This window comes from Protomyctophum bolini, assembly GCF_963924005.1.
Source record: "Protomyctophum bolini genome assembly, chromosome: 19".
In the NCBI taxonomy this organism is placed as follows: Eukaryota; Metazoa; Chordata; class Actinopteri; order Myctophiformes; family Myctophidae; genus Protomyctophum; species Protomyctophum bolini.
This window is the reverse complement of record NC_137880.1, coordinates 17,746,305-17,771,496: the sequence shown is the minus strand read 5'-3', so window position 1 is coordinate 17,771,496 and position 25,192 is coordinate 17,746,305. Positions and strand designations below refer to the sequence as shown.

At 43.2% G+C, this 25,192-nt stretch overlaps 1 protein-coding gene across 3 annotated transcripts in view; it reads right to left on the bottom strand.

The window, feature by feature from the left end:
• The window catches only part of fynb (FYN proto-oncogene, Src family tyrosine kinase b), a 95,882-nt gene extending 73,391 nt beyond the window's left edge, over positions 1-22,491 (bottom strand). For 2 of the 3 annotated variants that reach the window (XM_080790185.1, XM_080790187.1), the window contains exons 1-2: positions 22,363-22,491; positions 8,542-8,610 (exon numbers count right to left, since the gene is read on the bottom strand). The gene's annotated coding sequence lies outside the window, so the exon portion shown is untranslated. The remainder of the gene's footprint in view (positions 1-8,541; positions 8,611-22,362) is intronic. The other variant, XM_080790186.1, reaches the window with a different exon arrangement.
• Between the last annotated feature and the right edge of the window lie 2,701 nt (positions 22,492-25,192).

Sequence of the window (25,192 nt, the reverse complement as noted above, 5' to 3'; positions counted from 1 at the left end):
TGCAGAGTATCAAACTGGGGGTCCTTGAAATGTGAGAATGACACTTGTTTAGAGAGACTTTGGAGAGAAATTTGCTCTAGGTTTCTGTGTGTGAGAATATATTAATGACACGCAAATGTATAACATTGTAAATAAGATTTGACAGTTATAGTTGTGAGCTTGATCTGGAAGCTACAGTGCAGCATTGTGCGTGCAAAAGCCATTGTGGCGTTAGCCCTAACGCTGAGCCATCAGGAAAACTCACAGCCTTCTAAATGAGGGCTGTGTATTAGAAATGCATGAATGAACAGATGAGAGGTGAGGCTATAGCTGTTAGAATGCTTAAGTAGATGTGAAGAAGATATCTCCTTCAGATGTGAGGAAGTAACTTCACTAAAAATGCTCCTGCTGCTTCCAAAACTATGGAATGCACTTCCCATTGCAATCAGAACTGCAGACTCACTCCCAATCTTCTGCCGTAGTCTGAAAACCCACCTCCTCAGACGCCATCTTAGCAAGGAGCAGTTGCCGTAGGACTTTCCCTAGCCTTGACGACCTTAACCCATTCTGGGCGGGAACCCCCTTTTGGACCTGAAAAAATGTCTTCTAAATCCTGACAGTTTTCTGAAAAACCCATGTTTCTATGTCAGTGGTTCTCAACCTTTTTCATGTCAAGGACCACCAAAAATGATATGCAATTGACCGCCGACCCCACCATCTGAATATTAGATGTTATTCCAGGAACCCCTCAGACGCAAATATTTAAAACATTTAAAACATTTAAAACATTCGCTTTGAAAGAATATATATTCCAAGATTTGTGCCACATTTTCACGACTTTTCAAAAATAGCAGATCTACAAGCTTGTAGATCTGCTATTTTTCAATGGCTAAAGTATAACGTAATGCTTAAAACACCAGAAGGGGTTCCCGCTCAGAATGGGTTAAAGGCATATGCAATGACTCAACATGTAACTTTGATTTAGATTAGAATGTATGTAGACATAGCACTCTATACTATAGTATACACATAGGCTAGTTTAATTATATAGATATTACCATGTTTTTGTTCTTGCTTACTGTAAATTGCTCTGGATTAAGAGCGTCTGCTAAATGCCTAAAATGAAGTCTCACTCTCAGCTAAAATGGTTAATGAAACCACCTGGTCGGTGGTTAGCTTAACGCACAACCACACACACCACATGGATGCATACAAACACAGGTGCACACACACACACACACACACACACACACACACACACACTGCAAAGCATGCACACAAACAAGTGTCCCTAGATTCTGCTGCTACCCAATTCCACATCCTGTATGCAAAGAAACAGTGCATACACACACATCCCCACCCAGCCAAGTTCCTCTCTCTGCACAGACATAATGCATAAAGCTCTGTTACTACCGCTGTCAGACAAACCGAGGAAATGGCAGATTGCACGGTACACACACACACACACACACACACACACACACACACACACACTGAGCCCAGCATCTGCGTGTTTTGAGGACGCCGAGGACTTTATGGTGCAGTTCGTCTCCATTATATAAGTGGGGCTGGGGAGGTTAACAGATGAGGGGTTAACCACTTATAACGTGGCTGTCGGGTGGAAACCTTGCATGTCCAGAACAGTTACTGTTCAGAAGAAAAAGAAAGAATAACCTGTGCTCCAATGGATCCAAAATTATGTTGTCACAAGCTCTTGTTAATAGTTTTCATTTGTTCAATATTTATGAATCTCGCAGACAGATATAACCACTTTAATTTAAAACATTTTTGCAACCTAAATCGCAATGCATTTTGAGCTTATGGTTTGGCTATTTTGGCACGACACCATTCATTAACCAAGAAACATACACCCTTTAAATGTTCAATGTTTTTGCCCGACAGCAACAATATACTTCCTACGGTAAATGGTGAAAAAGAAAATCTAGCTTTAGTAGCTTATAAAATCTTTGAACATTCTTGCCTACTGTATAACAACCTATAGACCAAATAGGGACTCCAGGTTCAAAGTGGTTAAGGGGAGTGTGAGATCATAAAAGTGCTGCCTGCCAAACACCACCGGTCAAAACGCTGCTCTTTCATCTGCAGATATAGGGACGGAGGGATGAGAGATGGAGAGGAGCTGCATGGGATTCTGGGAACATCAAAAGGTCCTTCTCTGGAGCCGGGGATTAGACGTATAGGAGCAGGGAGGCGTTCCATTAGTACGTTGCGCCATCCTCTGGTGTCCTCCTCTTTCCTAAATACCTCCCCTATTACTTCCCTTTCTCCTCCTGACCTCCACTTTACTTATTACAGCCTCCCCTCCCCTCCTCTCCTCTCTCCATGCACCGAGAAGAATCAGATAAGCTACATGTGTACGTGTGATGCACAATTTTACACACACACACACACACACACACACACACACACACACACACACACACACACACACACACACACACACACACACACACACACACACACACACACACACACACACACACACACACACACACACACACACACACACACACACACACACACACACACACACACACACACACACACACACACACACACACACACACACACACAACCAGTGCCACCGTAATACAGATGAAGAGCCCCGTGATGCTGCTTTCTGGGATGCAGGCCAGTACCGTTAACTGTGAGGTGAAAAACCTGCTCAGGCAGGAGGACAACTGTTCTGCATTTCACTTTTATTTAAAACAATACTAACAGGATAGTGAGGAGAGGTTTTTTTTTATAGAAACTATATAAAAATAGTCTGTTACAATTAAAAGGTTTTTGCTTTCCACTGACCTTACTGTTTTATGTTTGATGTTTTTAGTACTTTGTTGACTTTTATGTTGTTTGATATACATTGTATTTTTTCTGTAAAGTGCGCTGCACTCGTGTCATGAAAGGTGCTCTATAAATAAAGGGTATTATTATTAAAAATGTGATTTGATTTTGAGTACATGAGTAAAATATACTTACTTTACTTACTAAGTAAAATAGCTTGTAGATAAAGTGGTAAATATTAAAAATATGTTTTGTAATCATAATCAAAATCTGCAAAGTAACTATAACTAAAGCTATCAAATGATTGCAGTGGAGTAAAAAAAGGACAACATTTGCCTCTGAGATGCAGTGGAGCAGACGTATAAAGCATCAAAACATTGTACACTTAAGTACAGTACTTGAGCAAACGCACATTACTTTCCGTGCACCACTGCAAGCGGGGCCTCAAACCGATGACTTAGAAACTCCACCACCGTCCATATACCCTGCATCTGTCAGAGGCACCACAAAGGTGCTTTGATGTTTCCCAGCGATGGCTTCCCTCTCTCAGTGGGCCTGTTGTAAGTGCTTCAGCACTGCTGCCGCTCTGCCGCTGCTAATTTGCTGACGTCTACCCCTCTTTTTTCTTCTTCTCAAACACAGCATACTTGACAGCCTTTAAGTTATTGCTGAATGTGTGCTCTACTGAAAGAGCCAAGAGGGAGCTCAGCTACTATATATCGTGGCTTGTTATGTCAGGCGGAAACCTTGTATGTCCAAAACGGAATAAATAAACTGTGTTCCAGTGGATCCAATGTAGTCATTATGTAGTCACAAGCTCTTTTCATTGGTTAATATTCATGAAACCCACCACAGACAGACTTATAACCACTTACAACCTGGCGTCCCTGTTTGGGCCATGGAATTACAGGCGAAATGCATCCACCGGATCCAATGTAGTCATTATTTCAGCTCTTGTTAATACTTTTCATTGGTTCAATAAAACCCACAAACCACTTTCAACCTGGCACACCTAGTAAGGCATGTCATTATATGCTCATGATACGATGTTGCATTTGCACAACACTGTCATACAACCAAGTATAAAACAGGGTATTAATAAATACAAAAGATAATATTTGGACATACAAGGTTCCTACATGACAGCGATAATAAGAGAGACTAAGACTAGCTCTATAGAGCTTGAGGAAGCGTAACCACTCTTTCACAGAGAAGGGATGACATACTGTACTGTAGGTCGAGTCTATTTACAGTATATGTTGTTTTTGTTGGAAGCACAGGTTACCTTCAGCTAGCCTATACACTATATGCACACCTGACCAGCCCGGTGCCCACGTGACATCATCAGGGATGAATAATGTAACCTGCTGTCACACAATTAAGCCCATATATGGAGATCCCTGATGTCATCAATATTAGTATATGAATATATGTCAAAACCTGTTCTGACATTCCATATGTTGAACCTCCCCCATCCATCCTTCCTCTTCGATGTCTCCCTTTTGACTGATACCTAGACTAGACTAGATAGGTAAATGGTGCATTTATATAGCGCCTTTATCCAAGGCGCTTTACATAGAGTGTGCATTACATTCACCCATTCACACACACATTCATATACTGATTGCGGCGGAAGCCATGCAAGGTACCAACCAGCACATCGGGAGCAAATTTGGGGTTCAGTGTCTTGCCCAAGGACACTTCGACATGTAGACAGGAGGAGCCGGGATTCGAACCGCCGACCCATGGATCATTGGATGACCTGTTCTACCTCCTGAGCCACACAGTCGCCAGGCTTGCCCCAAAATTATTTGTGCAGATGCGCCCGGCAGCCGTTCTCAACAGGCCTGAGAATTAAGGCCAGGCCCTACCTGGGCCAACATCAAATCCTGTGCACTCAAGACACTGCCCCGCTGCCACCATTAACTCTCCTTATATGGAGCCGACCTGTTCTGACATTCCATATGTTGATCTGACCTCATCAAACCCTGTACGCTCCATATATGGCCAGTGCACGGGCGAGGTCGCTTCACGCCCTCAGGTGTCTTACTGGTGGTATTATAGTGTTATCGTTTTTTTGTGTCACTATACTTCTCTGTACTTGTTCACTAATCTTAATTTACCTGCGTCTTTGTTTCATCCTTATTGCGGTGCTGACAACTGAATGCTCCTTGGGATTAATACAGTTCTGTCTGTCTCTGTTTACCAGACTCAAGTCCATGACCATGACATTGTAATGACGTCTCTGTGTGTTAAGTACACAAGCTGGCTGACTATAATGCTGTAATGCTGATGTTTTGAGGTGGACTTATGATGCAGAGAGCTTAACCACTTTCAACTGGCATCCCTATTTGCCATTTCCCTAAACACTTTCCGAAAACAGTACAAATTGTCACAGAATTAAGTATATACATACTGTGTACACTATACAGTAGGGCTTAAGTGGCACAGGGAACCTGGATTCATTCTGCGTAGGCTCTACAAAGACTATACAACTCATTGCACAGAGCGGCTCATTGAGAACCGATTGCTTTGTCGAGTCAAGGCCACTGAGATGCCAGCATTAGAGTCAATGGAAAGGGGCGAAGTTTAATTTAGCCACATCGCTGCACTCCTGCGCCGCCTCGCTGGTGTCCCGGGCCGGTACCATCGGGCAGAACCACTGACCACAATGGAGCCCCAGTTCCAGGGCTACACCATGCTGACATTTCAGCAAATAGCTCCACGGCCCACGCCGCCACGCAAGAACGAGACGAGAAGCGAGAATCGGTGACTCATTTCTGTTTGTCATTTGCAAGCTCATGCAGCTTGCGGGTGAGCGTGCACACACACACACACACACACACACACACACCTTATGTATATATTTCACATTGCTTTCTTTCTTTCCATCTTTCTTGAAAGTGCTATGATGGAGCTCATACAACAGGCAAATACACCCACTTTTCTGCAGCAAGTTGTTCAATTCAATACAATGCAATTTCGTTCTAGTACAATGTGGACTGGATGTAGCTAGCTGTAGATGTAGCCAGCAGCAAAATTAGCCTGCATAAATGTATGAAACCGAATGTTGGACGCTCAGATGATTCTGGTGTCCTGGGAGAAGCCTGTGTGTTCACTTGTCACTTCTTCACTAAGCCACTGTTAAGGAATTCAACCAAATGAAAGCTCCTTACCACTTAGAGCTGCTGGTACAGTAGATTGCGGTTTTATTTATTTATTTACTTACTTCACAATGTGTCTCCTTTGTCTACTGACTGGGAGGTGGGACACCCCAACAATGGCCAACATTGCAGAAGAGCGAAGTTACAGCTGGCCTGGCAAGGCCAGACTAATATCACTGCGTAGATATTTACAGACTTCATAACAGATTCCATAACGTCACAGCAAATAAGTCTCACTTTGAATAGTGGGCTCTAATTGGTCACCCACAACTCTGGGGTGAGCAAAATGAAATTCAAACTGAGGAGTGCTCGTCTCGACCAGAGATTCGACTGGTTTCCAGGCTATGCCAGACCTATAGCTGACAGTGACCAATATGACACACATCGGACAAACGTCACGTTCAGGATCTGAACCCGAGTGACATTGTGAGTAGATGATGGCACGTGTGCTGGCTCACTGAGGCACCGCTCACATGCCCAGATCAGCAGAGTGTGTAATGCATAATGCATGATGGGACCACAACGGAATCAAGCCTTCAGGGCTTTTTGTGTTATCCTTTTAGCATTATTGTAGAACTGTTAGTACCTCTGTACTTTTTGCAAACTGTTAATAAAGTATTAATCAATGAATCAATGCATGACTTTACACTTAGTTGCGCGCCAGTGTTGAGCACCGATCTACAAGCTCTGATATAAAAGCTCGCAACGTGATGATCGAGTTTTGTACATTTTGTGTACCATTTTCTTTGGGTTACACGCTGTAATTACACAGTGTAATTCAGGCATAAGGCTGACCTGAGGTCGGAAGGCTGTATACAAGTAACCTCACATGAGAGAGCCTGTGTACAGCACATACAGTACTGTCCAAGCCCTCTGGGACTGCATGGGGAGACGCATTGCGCTGATGCTCATGTTGCATTTCATGCGAACCCACCTCTCACTGAGAGAAGGGCTTCCAGACATCTGAGCAAAAGCTGTTTAACCACATGAACCCTAACGTCCCAACTCTGGGCATGTCATAGGCGAACAATCTGCATAAATATCTACAAGCTCACACCATGTCACGTTATATAAGGATTGGAAATACATATTAAATAGTAATGAAGGGGGAAAAAGGAAGTGGGCCAAGTATAGATCCCTGGAGATCACGGGTCAATGAAGTTTATAGGGCTTAATGCATGCAAGCCTTTGGTCGGACATCTTCCACAAGGCCTTGCGGAAGCAGCAAAATCACGGTGACTTGAGTCAGAGGTGACAGTGAGGCCTGAATCCAGTGGTGTAAAGTATTTCTATATTGCAGTATTGATACTTTTACTTAAGTAAAAAAATGTAGTACTTTTTCCACCACTGGTGAGTGGTGACATGGTATGCCTACCACATGGCACAGCTGCCATTAGGATTAGAGACGCCAGGGAGAACAGTGGAGACAGGGTCCAGGTCGCACACAGTACAGTAACCCTGAACACTTCAATTGATCCATCCAATGTAGTTAATTTGGCACAAGATTTTGTTAATATTGGTTTAATATTGATAAAACCCACAGCAAGACTTTCACTGCACTTTCGTAATTTTGAAGAAAAAAAAACAAGAAAGAAACAAAACACTGCCCAACAGCAATGATATTAAGATAGTATAGAGCCGGGCAAAGGGAAGGGAATGGCAGGATTTAAGCCTTGCATGGACAGAGAAAAGGAAGGGGTCATAACCAGTACACGATTGACTCTATAGTATACCATCACTTTAGCTTTTAATCTGGTTGCATCCCTCATCCCTGATTTTTTATCATTATTTCCTCACCTGTCCTATGACACTGCAGCATACCAGGGGAAAGAAATTAAAATCATTCACAACAGGACAAAGAAAGAAAACAAAGGGTCATGAAATACCAAATATCTTAGATTTTTGGACAAGTTTGAGCCGCTGACTACTTCGGATATACAAACAGCTGATCCCCATCACAATCACATTCATGAATGAACAAGCCAGGAAAAAGAAAAGGAAGCATGGGATACCCTAATGTACAAGATGCAACAATAAAGACATCTTGAAGTTTGAAACCGGCAAAAACTCCAATCCACCACAAGTACACACAGCACAATGCCTGATTGCTCAGTGTTCATTATCCATTTGTACAAAATGGACTCTTTATGGGGGTCCAATTGGTTATGAAGATAAGGTTGAAAATGGGTGACGTGTTCCTTTAAGTGTGCAGTCTATGTAGTGCTGCTGCAGTAGCAGGTGAAGAGATGTTGCGGTTGTGGACAGCAGGAGTGCCTGTGGCAAATACTCTCAACTAGTGTTGGCAAGCTGGCCAGAAACCATGTGGCTTTCCACAGTATTGTGCACGATGCGTGTAGTGTAGATGCATGTGTGAATGTTCCCCTTGTGCAATGTGTGTGTGGTTTTCTGCATGTATTTGTGTTTACTGTGTGTGTGAGCGTGCGCGCTCTTATGAAAAGCTACAAGTTGACAATGCGTTGCGTTGTGAGCACTGAGCAGCCTTGTAGATTGGCTATTTTCTGCCAAGATGTTTAATAGAGTGAAAACAGACACGTCTAGCATAGAGCCCTGAGGGACTCCGCTACAGGCTTACCTCTGGTTTTCAGCAGTTCAGGATCTTTATTTTCTCCACATTGCTTTGTGCGCAGCCAGAACACAGGCCCTGCAGGAAAACACAGAACAGGCCTGTCACAATTACCTCATCGTCTGATCGCAATTATTGCATTATTTTTGCACAACTGCCAGAATAATTTCCATTCTTCTGTATGTTTAAGTAAATGTTCTACAGTAATTGCGATTATTGCTTATATTTAAGGTATGTGTCATATCTGCGATTGTTGTTTACAAAGCTTAAAAGGCAAACAGAAATGTAATTTCAATTTCTATGTTCCAATGTTTAATGCCAGAACGTAAACACAATGAAATTGTTAATCGCAATTATTTTCGTATAGTCTGCTAAAGTAAAATGTCATGACCAGCCCGACTTAGGGCCGATTCATACTCCTATTTTAGAGCCGAATAAAAGTCGGTTCGGGAGGGCGGGTACCGTCCTAAAGTCGGCTCTTCGGTGCTACTGAAAATTTCTGACGAGCCGAAATAATTTCGGCACTACAGCGCCGAAACAGTGATAAAATAGGAGTATGAATCGGCCCTTAAACACTCATTCATCACCGTCCCATCCAATGAACCAGTGTCTCCGTTAGCCTACCCAAATACATACAGTACTGGTCTCACTAATCTGTAGGCCTATACACTTCCCTTCTTGTAACAGCGCTCGTCAACCGGTAGTGGTCCTTTCCTACCACAGGGAGCCACCTCCAGTTGTGCTACTGTAGTTAAATTATACTCTGGGCTGAAAATAGCCAATCTACAAGGCAAGTTCACAACGCATTGCTTGTCGTTTGGCTAAATGTTTGCTCCAGAATACAATAGGGATGTGGTTAGAATAAATTTGAATAAGTTCCGGAATGCAGCTTTAATCCAAAACATATAGCCTATAGCCTCATTTATTCTCTCTGCAATGCTCTCTAACTCTCTCTCCACCCCCTCCCCCTCTCTATCTCTCACTCTCATCAATAGCAGACTGCATGGTGCATTAGAGACTCATTCATTCCCTTTCTGAAGACTGAGCCGGACAATACTATTATGAATCGAGTACAACAGGCTCTGACGCAGACCTCAGGTGACACGTGTGAGCTGCAACTAGTTACTACAATCTGTGGATTCCACCCCAAACAAAGTGCAGCAATACAATTCCCACAGAGTACAGCTCTCTTCTGAAAATAAATACGGTAAATACAAACTACCGGTATATGTATGTGTGTTGTTTTCTTTGTTTTGGGGTATTTGTCACTAATGTACTTTTGACTTACTAGCTATATGGTACAGCACGTTCGGTACTTGAGTTGTTTCCATTGAAGTTACATGCAATACCCCTTGTCAACCAGTAGTGGGCCTTGGTGCTCAGGCTCAGGGGTAAAGTACCTGTCCGTATCTTTTTATTCAGCACCTGAAAGTTCAGTGAAAATCTCAATAAAAAGATTTATAAAAAAAAAGAAATGAGTCACCTCAATTCGTGAAAAGCCCCCATATTCTGGTAACATATTGGTATTGTTTCCTTGAACTTATTTATAGCATCGGATAGACTTCTACCAAGGACATTTTTGTCCAATGGTGACTGTGAGTAATCAACTAATTATCAAATGATGGTAAGAAAGAACACGGTTATGTGGGAAGACTGAGATGTTCTATTTGAATGCCATAAACACCACAAAGTCTAACTAAACAAAATTACTCAAGGGTAGATGGCAACTGTACATGTTTGTCTCCCACAGCCATGGCCTTTACAGACCTTGTTAGCTCAGTGAGTGACCACACAGTGGACTCATTGTGAGGTAAACTCTGCATGGCACGCTTCTCCCACTGCCCTTCATTTACAACACAGAGCCACCGCTAACACACGCCAAATACGTTATAACCCATTAGTGTCTAATTTGACTTTAAAGATCAGCACAGCTAATCTCATTTAAGCTAGCCTCTTCCTGGCTCAATTGACTGACAGAGCGTATAGCGGCGGCACTTTCCTGCACAGTCTGCCACGCAAACATGCTTAGAACCCTTTAACTCATGCACGCGGTCTTATGTAACTATCCTAGGCGACGATCCACTGATAAAAAGGAGTGTGTGTGTGTGTGTGTGTGTTATTCCTGATACAAGAGGGTCTGATATGGTTATGTAGAGATCTAGTGGGGATGTATAAAGTGTATGTCTGTGTGTATGTCTTACCAATTCAAGCAAATAGAACCACATTAACATTAGTGTCTCTATTCTGGGAATCAGGGCATGTCATAAGTTAAAACAGCCGAACATTGAGTGAAAATAGCCAGTCTACAAGTTCACAATGCGTCATGTGGCGATTAATTGTGTGAGCTGTTTTGGTAACGGGATTCGGTACAGAGGGAAAAAACAATGACACCAAGTATAGATAAATGACTGTGTGTATGTATACTGTATATATGATTACATGTTGTGTGTGTGTGTGTGTGTGTGTGTGTGTGTGTGTGCGTGCGTGCGTGCGTGCGTGCGTGCGCGCGGCCGCGCGCGTGTGTAGGTTGAATAGGTCCAAGGCTAAGCCCAACATCAGTTTGTCTGGGCAGAGAGAGAGACAGGGAAAGAGAGAGATGGAGAAAAGAGATTGAGAAAGAGAAAGGGGATGAAGGGATGCTGAAATAAAGATCCATTGAGAAGTAAATAAAGACACAGTAACACACAGAGAAACTAAAAGTGTGATACTGATGAAAAACACATAAAGGACAGACAAATAATGTTTCCAGCCCGTGCTGAAAATGAACATGATCATGATCATCAACACTAACTGTAGCAAATGTTGGAACTCAACATATCAGATATTAGGAACGATAAGAAAACAAAATCATGCAAAACAAAACTACTATAATGAGTTTGGCCTGTTGAAATTATCTTGGAAATTAGCAAGGGAATGCGTCAAACACTTCTCAGACTGGGTGAATCAAAGAATTTAGGTCAACATATTGTAGTATTCAAATATTCTGGCTGACATCATTCAAGGCTGGCTTTCTTTTTTGAGCTGCGGGATAGCAAAAGTTTATTTTAAGCATCTGTGCACAAACCTGTGCGAGGATTACATCCTAAAATACACTTTCGCCGCCCTCAGCGTGGAAGTAAAACATGTGATTTTCAGGCCAACAGAAAATTGCCATTCATGTCTGCATCCACTGAGTGGGCTGTCTCGTCTGTCTGTCTTCCTACTTGAGTAATGAGACAGATACTGCACACTGCACGGAAATAGCAAGCTGATCTATAGAATGTGAAGTGTTGTGAGCATAGCATGTACATTTTCGTCTCTATGTGGCTATTTTCGTTACCGTTGTATGATGGCTTAAGGTGGAGGGCCAGCAGGCTTTGCTTTGCTGTGAGTGCGTGTGTATATGTGTGCGCGCACGCGTGCGCTGAGCCTGGAGGAGGGAGAGAGAGAGAGAGAGAGCTGGTTCTCTCTTCGTTCTCTTTTCATCAGCAGCTCCTTTTTTCCCAATAAAACATAATGGCACACAGGGGCTGCGGGGGAGAGCCATTCAGGCAGCCACACAGAGCCATCATGTCACATGACTTGGACCAGGCACAACGGATCCAGTCATTCTGACGCTGCTACCGGCCGGGACCACCGGGCCACGCGGGTGGGAGGCCGCGGCGCAGGGCCGCATCAAACATGTATTGAATGGACTGTATATTGCGATTTGTTACTGTGAAGAATTATACATTATTGCTGTATTATGATAATGATGAGATGGGAAACAGCAGTCAAACAACATATTAAATATATTAAATAAATACATATTTATGAATATACAGTATTCATACTGTGTATAGTCTCCTTGAGTCCTAACCCCTGAATATCCACACAAAAAGCAGCCCACACATATCTACCACACAATCATCTCATGAAAGCCATTCTGCCAACTTTGGCATTCTGCACAACGAGCTCCACAGAGAGGGGACCAGTGTCAGTGTGCATTGAGGTGCCAGCCAGGGCTGTGCACGCAGGAATGCCATACTATAAAGCCAGCTACGAGGCATTCATGCATGCATAACCCTCCTATGGTTTTGTACAGTTTAACTTAAAACTCACCCCTCCTCCCCTCAGCCGCCCACTTCCTAGTTCATTTAAGGGCTACTCTCTGAGGGGTAAAAGTAGGGCACGTTGCCATTTCAATAATAGCAGCATTCGCAGAGCGCCACAGCTGCAGGCTACAGCTTTAGCATAGTTGTAGGGAGCAGTCCTGCAAAGCTGTAGCATACTGTATGATGTAGTAGTGGCTATGAATGACGTCACGCAGTCAAAACCCTCAGTGTTGGCCCTGGACGGCTGTCGTAGCCGTCTGGGCACCTAGGCTGCTGATGCCACCTTGACTTTTGTCGCGGATTTGACTCCCGATCCCGACGGCCTTTGCTGCATGTCACTCCCCATCTCCCTCTCTCCATGTCCTGTCTGTCTACTATCTCTATCAATAAATAAAGTGTTCATGTGACTCTGGGAGGGGTACACATGTAATTATACGCTCCGAGTTAAAACCGGATAACACCGACGATTGTACAGGTGGTATTCTGAAATTATTTGAACTTGTGGTTGTGAAGATATGGCATGGTAGAGTTATACTGTAGAATGGGCCATCCATCACGCTCCCTGGAGAGCTGGTGCAGGGTGCTGCTTCTGGGTTAACACCTTTCACCGACATGGTGACTGACTGACAAAGCTGTGTAGAGGATGGATTAAAAAGCCTATTGCAGCCTACAATAATGGCACTGGCTTAGTTGGGAGTGCACAAGAGGCATGATGCATCACACACATTACTTCACAGCAGAAGTGGAAGCAATGGATTATTTACAAAATGTGTTTTTGAGGAAAGGCATAGCTCTCAATTTCTGAAAAATGCTCAGGGCGACATTGGTCCAAGTCTCACAAGAAGAAAATAACAACCTTGAACTGAGCATGACAGGATGCTCTTCAAGTTGAGAAGATTGCTGATATTGCAGCTTCTTTAGCAGTAAAAAAGCGAGGCATTATAACTCTGACTACGGCCTAGTCCTTGCGGGACGTTTCACAAGTTATAGGAGGCTGTGAAGGTAAGACTGCAGGGTCATGTAAGGAAAAGTAAAGTCCTTTCTATTCTCTTTACTTAGCTTGTCTATTCCCACTCTTAGAGTAAAGAGAAGGATTTATTGAGGATATCACAGGGACATTTAAAGGTTTACTATTACAGTAGTTACTGCTGGGAGAGCTTTAAGCACCCATCAGCTAAATGCAATATTTAAGGGCAAGCATGGCAGCCCCTTAATGTTAACCGGGGGCCTTGTGAGGGCCAGGGGGCCTAGCTTTCCTGCCAGTGGGACGTCGCTGCCTGGATGAGCAATCGTCTCCTTTGTCAGCATCTAGCAGCTGCATCAGCACTGCAGAGTAGTGACGCTGCAGAGCCAACGGAGAGCAGGGGATAAACACAGGCCCAGGGGGACCAGACAGGCAGATGAGTGTTCAGAGAGACAGGGAGAAACGGCTGTAATGTTGGCAGAGAAAGGACACTGGCGAAGGCGCGTGACGGGGAGACGTGTGGTTGTTAACTTGTTACAGTGCTGGGTATCTCATCTCACAGTTAGGCTAACTGTAGCTGTCTGTCATGAATTTGGTTCTTTTGTTACCGTACATATACCGCCTTTATTTAACTGCCGTTTATAAACCCTAGCATCCCTATTCTGGGGCATGTCATAATACTGTAGGGTAGGCGAACATTCAGTGAAAATAGATGACGCATTGTGATCTTATAGATTGTCAATGTATGGCAAAGGGATTTGGTGTAGAGGGAAAGGTTGCATATCAACAGTCCTATAGTCATTAGACAGACACCAACCCCAAACCCTAACCCTAACCTCACAGGAAGCCACGGGTGATTTTTAACAGGCAGCACAAATTAGTTTTAACCCGCCAGTGGCCGCCAAGCATGTCGGGAGCCAAGGGTGATTCTTTATCAATTTTGACCAATTATAGAACCCCAGTAGGCCTCGGTCAACTACTGTAGATTTAAGTGGATAATAATTGCATAATAGAAAACGGATTATATTTGAAAATATTATAGCAGCATGTTGGTTGACAGTCGCGCAGGTCTAAATAGCTTCAATACAACTAACTGACACAAAGCACTACTATGAATGCATGTCTTCTATGAAATCCTTTAAGTGAATGCAGAGGCCAAATGTTTTCATCATTCTCTTACGTGATAAGAGCGACCCCGGAGCATACTACAGTATACAATGTGATGGGTTATTACGGCATGTGCCTGCATTGAAATTCATAGAAATTCATAACGCGTACAGCCCCTTTGCAATGCAGATGAAAACGTGCCAGTCTAACTCGAGCACAGGAAAGGCTTTGTCGAGGCAGAAAGTGGCCTTTGTCACTTGCATGTGAAGGCATGACGTGAAACACAGCTGGGGAAAGATTCACGACAATTAATTATGCATGAAAACACTCCGGGCCATAAATATACACACAAAGACGGCACTCTTGTTTTCCCCTCTTAAGATGCAAACGCTTGCCGTGGGTCTGTCTGCCACTATGGTAAATATATCATTAATAAATCATAAACTGTTGTGAACTACATTCTCTCTCCCCCGCCAGCCCGATGCTTCAGTGAGAACAACACCCACATGATTTGTACTCGAGTCTGGCAGCCAGAAAGTCAAACGATGGTCAAAATGATGACTGTGAAAGGCATTCTGAGGTAAGGTCTGAAGCTACAGACTACAATGATCGGGGGCTGTGTACACCAAGATAACAATACAAGCTTAAGCATCAATACCATCTACAATCTACACTACAGTATACACATACTGTACAGCAGGTAAATATCTATGGGCTCTAACAAGTCACACATTTCTCATATAGTTTACTCTCTTTAACCACCTAAACCCATATCATCCCTATTGGCATGCCATAGGTGAACATTGTGTTCGCTATATGTGTTGCTATGGGACGTGTCATGTGTTGTGAGTTGGTATATCTGCTATTTTTGGTGAACAACCCTGGGGGACACGGATCAATTAAGTATATTGGTTTATGTGGTTAAAAAAGGGATTGACGTGAGCTTGTAGATTTGCTATTCTTGGTTAATGTTCGCCTCAGAAAAGGGATTCTAGTATTAAAAAATCTATCACACAAAAGACGCAGAAATCATGGATGAAGTTAGGTCATCCCCTCTCCTCTTTTTGTCGTCCTACGAGTGGAAAGCGCTCTCTCTGTCTCTCTGTCTCTGCTCAGCCCATCATCAGAGGAAGGGATGGATCCCTGGCTCTCTCTCTGTCTCTCTCTCTCTCTCTCTCTGCTCAGCCCATCATCAGAGGAAGGGATGGATCCCTGGCTCTCTCTTCAGTACAGCAGCATGTGGCGGAAATCTGTTATAAGAACCTACCATTGCCGTGTCCCTGCTCCATGCCGTGGTATGAACATTTGGGTCTGGTCGGTGCGGTTGGTGGAATGTACTGTTTTGCAGGTCTATTTATTCAGCTATAAGGTTTTAAAAATAGTCCCGTCTGCTCACGCCGCAGAGCTCTACGGCTTTGGTAAAAAACTGAACAGAGGCCTGCACGTTGACATGAAAGCAAAGTGGAATTGGGAGAGATTAACAATGGAAAACGAGGATACGAAGAATATCACACATAATGCAAATGGTCCAACATGATTTTCTTCAGTGAACATCAAACCAGATTCAGTGACTAGCAAATCACTGAGTCACGTACTGTATATTGTTTGACTGACAGACAGACACACACACACACAGACACACACAATGCCAGGCGGAAGTGCTTGCGCTGATAAGGTTTGGCGCATTTGCGGGTGACTGTGTTTGATATGATCTGTATGATAGGATCTGTGTTGCTCTGGGTCCTTGAAGCAACAACCGGCACTAGCTAATTGAATTCCTTTGAAGCCGTTCTCCCTAGTCGACCATCTTTACAGGCTCTTGTTTTCATAAGCTTTCATACAAGTGTATCACTTACATAATTTCATTCCATGATGTTAACACAAACAACCACCACCCAATGCCCATAATATGCCAATCTGCCTGCCTGGCATCCAAGAAATAGTAGTTGTTGCTTTGTCAAAGAAGGAAACAAACCCCTCCCCTATTGGTGCCACCATACCCCACCCGATCCATGGTTAAACGTCTAGACAACTTTTACTGAAACAAAATCAAAAGTGAAATGCAAGTGGGGTCAACCACAGCACTTTTCCCTATTGGTTGACACCCGGACAAAGTTCACAAATGTTGAACACCACTCAGACGCATTGAAAGCGTTGCGTGAAATAGAAGGAATGAAATACAAGGATATTAAACTAAAAGAAACACCACCACCACACATTTCAGTGCCTCCGCTTGCTGGTTGCAAGCTGGGACACAAAGGACAGCACTGTTGTGGTTGTCTCTGTGACCTTCATGTCCTGGCGTGATGCTGAAAGCAGAGGAGCCACACTGGGAGAATTCCCTGGTGCCACCATGTGTGCCTGGGCCCCGAGCCTGGCAGACTAACCCACTCTCACAATGAACCTCTTTTAACCACTTAAACCCTGTACTTGGGTTGACCGGAATCCCTCAGGGCTCTATACTAGTGACTCTTTCTGTTTTGGCTCTCTCTCGATCTGCTGTTTCCTGTGAATGTTTTCCCTGGGATACAGACGCTGGGTTTAAGTGGTTAAACTTTATACTTTGTTGTATGATGATGATGGTGGTGTCATGCAAATAATAATGTGATGCGAGATCATGCGACACATGAGCTTGTATTCTGCGTGTTAAATACAGTAGCTCTATATCACAATCATTTCTGTTGATCCAGTAACAGAAAACGCTAGTAAACTGAAAACACATTTTTATGTCTGGATGCCAATTCTATGTAATCAGGAGAGAGAACTCAATACAGGATAAACAAGTGAAATTAGAAGTGATGAAAAAAAAAAAAAAAAAAAGACAAAATTGGAACATTATGAAATTGAAGTTGATATTATAATGATCTTTGTATTGTTCTCTGATTGGATCAAATTGGCATCTCGACTTGAAAGGGTATTTTCTGTTTAGTAAAGAGCACGGAGAACCCCGTTTACTCAGAATATAGAGCTTTAACTTAAACCAGACATTTTCTTTTTCACTTACACACGCTTTAAATAACAATACAGGTTTTACTGTGTAATCAGGAATAATGACACAGTGCATTATGTTGAGATACTTTTGTGGCCCAAATCAAGACAAAGAAATAAATAAAGAAATAATCACGATCACACTGACACAATCTACCAAAGCATTTAGTTGGGATTCTTTACATAGAGGGAAAGCTAATAATGTGCTGCCTGACTGCCAGCTGACCACATCAACCAGGCACTCTGTGGATGGCATCAGTTCCTCGGTTGAACTCTATGCCAGAAACAGACGTGAATGAAGAGTGCAACTAAATAAGACTTGACAGGAAGTAACAGCTAAACTTGTGATCCATGCCAGGGACCTTTGAGATTGTAAGGGCTGCGCTGCTTCGTGTTTGACACATCGTACATTTGCATTGTGTTGTTGTTGTCTACCCTGAGTGAGCACACATCAAGACACGTTCCAATCAATGCACAAAAGAAGTTTCCGAAAGGAAAAATAAAGCACTTTGAAGGTGAAGTTTAGAATGATAGGTAAGAAAGAATCAAATGCATTGCAAAATAAAAGTTGAGAAAGTTTCGGAGTTGCAATTTACGTGAAATCTTTCACAGACTATCCTACTAGGCTGAGGAATATATCCCACCTTTTCCACATTGGTCTGTTATAGCGCCACCAACAGGTGGATTTTTGCAAAACACATTTTTGGAACAAAATGCCTCAACTCATCCAATTGCCATCCAAGGCGTAAGAAGAAATGTCACCCTTTTCACATTGGCTTATTATAGCGCCACCAGGAGGCCACAACCTGACCTGCCCCGCCCCGAGGGGCACTTTTTCTAGTTTCCGTTGATACCTAAACACCGACCGACTGATCAAAACTACCTAACCTTAACATAAGTGTAATAACCCTAAAACAGCCACTTCAAAAGAGTGAAGCAGTAAGATCACCCACTCGCTCACTTTGCATGCACGCAAACGTGTGTACACGCACGCACGCACGCACGCGCACACGCACACACACACACACACACACACACACACACACACACACACACACACACACACACACACACACACACACACACACACACACACACACACACACACACACACACACACACACACACACACACACACACACACACACACACACACACACACACTTTGTGATACCATGCAACCTAAACACCCATAATATAATCATTTGTATGAATGAACCAAACCCCTGTGGGGGAGAGTGAAGCCAAATTTATCAACATTAGAAGCCGAGCAGCTCAATTCCAGACACCGCAGGACTGAAGTCGATCTATTGTGCTTTAATGACTGTGTGGTCTACCACTGTGTTTGGTGGTGGAGTTCCACGGATCTACGTCAGGTCCTGCTGCCAGGGAATACGCTTGTCTTTTGGCCTACCAGTGGTAAGCAATGATCGGGATCACTGACTGACAGAGATTATGGGTGCTTTGGTAGAACTTCCGCACGGTGTGAGACAGTGATGATAAGCAATGCAAACCTGTGACTGTCTGTCACCACTTAACCACAAAGTATTTTCTAAATTTAGAAAACAACGTGTCACGACGCATGAGCTTGTAGATCTACGATGTTTCGAAAAATCTAAATGCAAAATACAATCTTTGCCTACTGTATACGACAAATTGGGACATCGAGGGTTAAAGTGGTTGAATTGGCAGACCATGGCATTGACACTGCCAACCAAGGTTAGGGGTGCCATTTCCTGTGCAGCTCAATCAGTTGAATGGCATTCACTCAAGGGCTGGTGGGGGGGTAGATTCCCACTAGGGCTATCCATGCTAGAACCATAGTAAGCAATCTTGGCTTCATAAGGTGCTTTGGACAAAAGAGTACAGTACACCAAAGCAAAGGCATCGTATGTAAGGTGTACAGTATGTAAGATGTATTAAAAGAGGCTTATTCTAATATTATAGTCAATAACTCAATATATGGATACCTTTTTTTTTTTCCTTTTTTATTTTACAGCATAAGTCTCCTGAGTTTGACATTCCCTTATTATTGTCTATGACAGCTCACACGTTCAGTTCCTGCTTTTGATATATCGTCATGCTACTGCATAGCATACAGAAATAAAACAGCCCTCCTTAACTCATAACTCATTGTGACAAGGGTAGCACTTCTGTACGCTAAAGACTAGGCGGCTGACGGGGGTGGGTGTCTGCGAGCACTGTGCTTGTGCAGTGGCTTTTCAATAGAACAAACTTAAGAAGATCCATGGTTGCAAATGAGACTGTCTTGACAGACGGAAACACAGCAGTGTGAGCCGTTATTTGGTACACCGTCTGTTACGTCAGTTCAGTATGATTCATGCCAACTCCCAGGCCCCTTTTCCACCAAAAGAACTTTGGTTTTAGAACTGGTTCCATTCTAGATTCTTGGAACCTTGGTGCTTTCACTGAACTGGCAGCCATTTTCTGGTTCCAGTTCAGAAGCAACTTTTAGGGTTCTGACCAATTACTTTTCAGTGGAAACACTCTGAACTGGTTCAATATTAGGTGGGGAAAATAAGTGAACCAGTTCAACCCCGGTGGAAAGGGGGCTCCAGAGACATCAAAACCTTTAGCAGTGGTTCTTAACATGAGAGTATTGAAAGTGGTCCGCCAAATAATTGACAAAAAGAAACCTTGAAAAGAAAAACACAGCACTTAACACGGCAGTCCGATGGCTGCCATGTTAAGTCAGGTGAGTAGGCCACGAACACTTTCCAGATTTGCGAGTGGTCCAGAAAAGGTTTTGAATTAAAGCCCCAACCGGAACACTGAATTAAAGTAACTATGAAGCCCAGATGCTCCTCCGACCTTGAGAATGTGCACCATGCAGGGTTTGCATAGATGTGGTTTCTACGAAATGTGATATGTTCTGCATGAGCACTGGTTTCCGTGGTCGGCTTCCGATTCCCGGCACCCTGCAGGGGGGGGGGGGGGGGGGGGGGGGGCATTCAGAAACTGAAACTCACCATCGCAAATAGGTTAGGCAGCATCTGAAACCAACACCTATTTAGATATAGTTAAATATTTGCATTGTTTCATTACTATTCTTTGATAAATGACAAAGTGCAAAACACTGACAATTCCTAATGAGTCCAATTCAATTAATTGAATGACTCTTGGTTTCAATGGAGAGTAGGCTTCAGACCAAAGAACCACTTCCACTGGAAATGCTGACATGGGAAAACAGAGTTCATAAGACTACACAGTTGGTCAAACCCAACATGGGTTGAGCCAGACAGCTGGGTGTCTGGCAGAGCCTATACATTACACTAACACTAGATGCAATTTGTGAAGCACTAGCCTTACAATACATTAGCTACTGTAGTGAGTGAGTAGTAGTGGCAGAGAGTTCAGCTTGGCACTTATATGGGCTGATGGCTATTATTGTTTTCAAAAGATGGAGGTGAGAAGAGCAATTGACCCCAATTACCAAAGGAAAGAAGAAAGCAATTTCCTAATAACACACCGAGAACGATTCCAAAAAGAGCGGATGTCTCAACAAAAGCCCTCATATTCGCAACACATTCCACTGACAAAATGAGACTATAGAATATAAGCCAATGGGGACATCTACTACATCGGCCTAATTAAAACGGCTCGAAATTGTTTAAGCCACATTGGGGTCGGAATAGTAATAATAGCATAGGCTACAGCCGACACTATATACTACAGCTCTACCTCCTCTCTGACATTCTTTCTGACAGTTTTGTCGTTGTGCTCTCCAGACCAGAACAATTAACTCGCATAAAAAGTGCAACACAATGCTATTATTCCCCCATACAGTGGTATTCAGACAACGGTCTCCCAATGCTCCCATCCCTACAGTCACAGTCAGACGGAGTCAAGAACACAAACGCTAAAATTGTTCTCATTCACTCGCTGATTCAGTCTGTCTGTCTGAGACTGTTGTGTCGCAACGTGCAGCAGCACCACACACAGACAGACCGACAACGACAACACCCACAGCGTTCACGTTCAGGCATATACAACTCCAGTCCAGTCCCGAAAAAAGCCAAAGTTAAGGGGAAGAAGCATTCTGGTGTTACATGCAGTAAATAGCAGATATACATACCGGTAAGCTAACAACGAGTCACGAATGTGACGCGTTGTGGGCTTGTAGATCTACTATTTGCGGAGCGCGACAGCGGCACGCAACTATAGTATAAATGAGGGCTTAAGCAGCATCCACGGAATCAGCTTGTCCTTCACGTGACACTCCATCAATACAAGATGCAGACAGGGAGGTGGTTGCCTGGTTGGTAAACAACCAAGCCAGCTTAGCCAGGAGGTCAACATCAACATGAATGCTGCAAGGCGATGCTTTGCACATTTGGAAAGCCTGCTGTGATTCAAACGAGTGGATTACCTCTTTATTTGAATGAATGGCAGAGGATAGCCTACTTTGCTGATTACCCTAGGGTTCCATATCTGATCTCTTCATTCGGGTATCATCATCAAGGTTCAAGGCATGCATGCAGTCAGCAAATGAACGGTAGCGTAAAACAGCACGAGTAGCTTAAAGCAGTCGACATGTCACCTGCATATAGTAGACCTGTGGACGTAAATGTATGTGCAACTAACGTATAGTAATTATGGATAGCTATACAAAAAAATCTAAGTATTTCATTTCGTTTTGGGATCTGAATCAAGGTAAAGTGGGAAACTGTCTCTTACCAATTCAAAGGCAATCAGTGATCCAGTGAGCTATATTCCATTACCGTCAGACGAGCACGGATAATAATAAATTATTATTCCCCCCTATATGATACAGAACGCTCCTGTGCTGTCGCTCCCCTCGCCGTTGCCGCTGTGTGATGGCGTTGGCTTTGCATGGCCACAATGAAACTAACGGGACTGCCCGCTTGATTGACACAACGCCGGACCAATGGGCTGGAGAGGCTGAACGGAGGGAGGGGGCTGGGATAGGGATGGATGCAATTGTAAACACGTTAGATATGTCAGTGAGGTTATGGGTTAGGGCCACGCTGCCCACGCATATACGGTTAGTTGATACGTTCAGTAGGCTACACATTATATTCACTATTCAGTCTGATTGAAAACAACTAGGCCTATTTATTAATTTCAGAGGAAAAAATCAAATGCTGACGCTGTAATCAGCGATTTTGATTTAATTCGACTAGGGTGGTGATACAAACCAGAAAGTGTACGCTACGACTGACTTTCTATAAATACAAAGCCACATGCTTATTTTATTTAGCAGCCTACCCATACAACCTACTCCACATTCGGCTTGGTGCATCGAGCTGCCGTCAAGTGATTTTTTTTCCCTTTCCTTTAGTTTAGAGCGCCACCTGCTGTCTATAGCTACACACTGGCACAGAATATGTGAACATGTCAATTTTAGTAACCATGTCAACTGTAAGGAGTAGTGGTGAGGGTGCAGCTATCAGGGCTCATTCCCCATTTTTAAATCGATTTCGAATGAATTAAATACATTGTTAGCAATCAATGTACATTTACATTACATGCCGACAATATGCTGTTGTCAAAAATAAGCCTACATAATACGGACAATATTTGTAGGCTGCATTAGGCCTACATATTGTGTTGCTTTTATCCATTATTTGTTTACATCACCTCTTACAGATTCAATGAACTGCACTTGAAATAAAATGTTATACTTATTCAAATAATTTTATTTGAAATGTTAAAACATATGATACTGCACATAATCCACAAACAAAAATAAACAAAGAACTGAATAATAAAATACAAGTTATTGCATAATATTTATATTACAGAGATTACTAGACTATTTAAGCCTGTTAATGGTGAGTAGTTACTATACTAAATATAGTTATTGAGCTTCTCAGAAGCAACAACGCAACTTTCCTCTTCTACCCCGGATTTGTATTTGGTTTTGTGCGCAAGTGCTGACAATTTTACCATTGAGTCTGCTTGCTCAGGGAATAAATGTAATCTTGACCATCAGGTCAAAATTCGTGTCAGATTCTGTGTAAGACATGACCTTTGACACAATCTAAATGTCTCAATAGAAGAGCAGGGAGACAAAATATAACCACCCCAATTGTATAGTTATATATTGAACATGCCCTAGCGTGGTTAGACAGAGCATAATGCCTTTCATGCGGAAAGTTGTGGGTTCGAACCCTGCCTGGGGTCGACGTCAGCAAAGGCATGCAGTCTCAACGGGTTCCTAATGCTAAATCAAATGGGTTCAGTCTCCTGAGGAGGCGCGTCTGAAGCCTGTCCTGGACGGGGTATCCGGGCGTAAAAAGTACAAATCCACATACTAACTATACCATGCAGACTGGACAAAATTACATTGTATTCATAAAAAAAGTTAACATTCAAGAAAAATAAACAAGATGTTATAAACAAACAATCCTTATACTTCAGTACTCAGAGATGATACCAGCTTTCCCCAGATGGTGGCAGTGTTCTTTAACAGGCTATGCCTCTGTGAGAAATACCAAACAGTCATTAGTTGGGGCAGCAGTGGGTCAGGACTGAGGTCTCGGAAGGTTGGTTTGATTCCCGGCTCTCCCTGGATTAGTAATGGTTGGGTTGCACAACAAGAGGCTACAGGTTTAAAGATTCTGGGATTAAACTCCATTTTCAACGCAGAGCATCAAACCAATGCCATGCTTGGAGTCAGCATAAAAGGGCCATCGACAGCAACTCTGTGTTAGATGTCAACAAAGAGAACCGAAAAAGTGTAGAAAAACTGTACATATATGAAAACCGGACAATCTTAGAACAAAGAGTACGGTAGGCTAAACTAAAGGATCAAATCACATTCTCATGGAGAAAAGGATGAATACATGAGACACTGCCAGGCAGCTACACAAGCTACCGAATCCAGAGCAAAATGATTCAGGGTTGTAAAAATCACACTTGTGTGAAGTGAGGGGCACTATTATCATCATACATCACATTCCGTGCTCAGCCAATCAAATCATCATATGGGGTACACACAGACACACAAAGCTGGGCATAGGAGGGGCTAGCGCCCTTCAAAAAGTGAAATAATAAGAGAGGTAAAAGAAAGTGAACTACATTTATTGGATATATTGGAACGCAGGTTTTGTTTTCCCTATTTTCTGAAAAATAACTATTTTGGACTTACAAGGTTGATCAGTGAAGATATGCTTAATACACAAAAAACTGCTGGATGCCTTTGATAGCCCCCAGTAGGCTCAAAAAGCATCTGCCTCCCTGCGGCAGAGCACTGAAGTCATGAGTCCAGAACCACCAAAGTTCTGTTCTCATGTGTCCAGGGGCCCCACCACGGAGAGGCCCTGCTTCGCCCCAGTGGGTGAACCAATGAGGCTCTTTCCAGGGTTAAAGTACTGTTGTGCCCATGAATTCGACAGTACAAGAGGCTGGTAGTCAGGCACGTCGCTGACTATTGCCCTACGCATAATGTTTGTACTGCCACGGTGTCGCTGACATCTCACCCACAACACAGCAACACTGCACGCAAGTCAAACATCACATATTATATAAATGTTAAATGGTG